General features: G+C 30.6%; 1 pseudogene; it reads left to right on the forward strand.

The window, feature by feature from the left end:
• The first annotated feature begins 248 nt into the window (after nt 1–248).
• LOC110279100 (uncharacterized) lies at nt 249–2,579 on the forward strand (annotated as a pseudogene).

Below are 2,579 nucleotides of genomic sequence, written 5' to 3' on the forward strand. Positions count from 1 at the left end.
GATATTATTGTATTTGTATAAATTAATAAAAAAATTCAATAAATATTATAAATTTTAATATTCATCTTTTAACTTTTTTTACATATTTGACAAATATATATTCAAATTTTTATACAAAATAATGATAAAAAAATCAAAGAATTGATGCATTTTTTACGAGGAATGCTAATATTCAAGAAGGAGAACATATAACTTTTACAATATCAACACCTATAGATAGTTCTTCTACTTTAATGAATCACGAAGAAAGTGAGATACAACCTTCAAAAGTTCAAAGAGTTGCATCTGATGCGTTTGACCTTAATTCTTTGGAACGAGACTCTGGGAATGACTTCAAATTTGGCAATATCACCTAAACCAAAGAGATGAGGTTAGACGAGCTTACCTTAAACGGGGTCCATATCAAAAGCATTTTGACAATTATCATCTATCTGGTACGAAGCATCCAAGACGATTTCAATATACTTGGTTTGGTATTTTTTCTTCATAGTTAGAGTATTCACCTTCTGAAGATTGCTACATATTGTTTATTTTGTTATTTGGTTAGCAAAAAATTCAGTGGTCGTAATGGGTTAGATATTTTTATTAGTAAAGGATTTAGAAATTGGAAAAAAATTAATGATGAAAAGTATGGTGTTTTTCTTAAATATATTGGAGATCCTTGCTCACTACACAATAATGCAGTTGCAGCATGTCTAGATTTACTGAATTAGACAAGTCACATCCAAAATGTAATTGAGGATCATACTTATGAGGAAATTCAAAAGAATCGATTACGTCTAAAATCCTCCATTGATGCAACTCGTCGGCTTACATTTCAAGTTTGTGCTTTTAGAGGCCACGATGAGACTCCAGAATAAAAAAATTGAGGTAATTTTCTTGAAATGATAAAACTCATAGCATCTTACAATGATAAAGTTGCAAAAACTGTGTTAGAAAATGCTCTATATAATGCTAAATATACTTCACATCAAATTCAAAAAGAAATCTTGCATATACTTTCAAACAAGGTGAGAAAGCATATTTGTGAGGAAATTGGAGATTCCAAGTTTATCATTGTAGTAGATGAATCTCATGATGAATCCAAAAGAGAACAAATGGCACTTGTTTTGAGATTTGTTGATATACATGATTTTATTCAATATTGTTTTCTTGATTTTGTACATGTCAAAAATACTATATCATTAACTCTGAAACAAGAATTGTGCAGCATTCTTTCTCGACATGGTCTTGATGTCTCTAATATTCGTGGTCAAAGATATGATGGCACCAGCAACGTGAGAGGGGAATGGAATGGGTTACAAGCATTATTTTTAAAATGTTGTCCTTATGCTTACTATATCCACTGTTTTGCTCATTGATTACAACTTGCATTAGTTGCTGCATCAAGAGAAGTTATTCCTGTGCATCAATTTTTTTTAAAATTGACTTTCGTCGTCAACATCATTTGTTCTTCTAGTAATCCACATGATGAGTTACATGCTGTCAAGACAGATGAAATTGTCCATTTATTAGAGATTGATGAACTTAAAACTGGTAAAGGGGCAAATCAAATTGGTACTTTGAAACGAGTAGGTGATACTCGATGGAGTTCTCATTTCTCTTCTGTTTGCAGTTTGAAAAATATGTATGGTGCAACGTTGACTGTTTTACAAAAGATTATTGTTGATGGATCAACTTATTATCAGCGTGATGATGCATATAGTGCTTACAATACCCTAACCTAATTTGAGTTTATATTAATCTTGCATTTGATGAAAGATATTATGGAAATAACTGATATTCTTTGTCAAGCTTTACAAAAGCATTCTCAAGACATAGTTAATGCCGTTCAACTAGTTCATTCTACAAAAACACTTATCCAAAGCATGAGAGACGATAGATGGGAGGAATTATTAAAAAATGTGAAATCATTTTGTGAGCAACATGATATTCTAATTCCTGATTTAACTGCTTCTTATGTTGCAAGGCAAGGACACTTGCGTCACCAAAAAGATCACATTACAGTTGAGCATTATTTTAGAGTGGAGATATTTTTAGTCACAATTGATAAGCAATTACATGAGTTAAATTATAGATTTAATGATCAAACAATGGATCTACTAAGTCTGAGCTCTACTCTTATGGCTAAGGATGCTTACAAAAAATTTGACATTGCTAAGATTTCTACTCTTGTTGACAGCTACTATCCCGAAGACTTTACTGAACAAGAGAAGATTAATTTGCCTTTTCAGCTTCAGCTTTTTATTCTTGATGTTCATTAGCATCCAAAAATGAAGAATTTGTCAACTAGTCATGAACTGTGTAGATGTTTAGCAAAAACAAAAAAGTCAAAAGTATATTACTTGATTGATAGATTAATTCGTCTGATATTAACTCTTCCAATTTCTACAGCTACTACAAAGCGATCATTTTCAACAATAAAAATAATAAAGACAAGGTTAAGAAACAAGATGAAAGACGACTTTCTTACAGATAGTTTGATTATTTACATTTAGAAAGAAATTGCTGAAAAATTTAGTTCTGATTCAATTATTGAAAATTTTAAGTCATTAAAAACTCGAAGAGTACCATTATAA

The sequence above is a fragment of the Arachis duranensis genome, chromosome 3 (assembly GCF_000817695.3).
Source record: "Arachis duranensis cultivar V14167 chromosome 3, aradu.V14167.gnm2.J7QH, whole genome shotgun sequence".
Classification (NCBI taxonomy): domain Eukaryota; kingdom Viridiplantae; phylum Streptophyta; class Magnoliopsida; order Fabales; family Fabaceae; genus Arachis; species Arachis duranensis.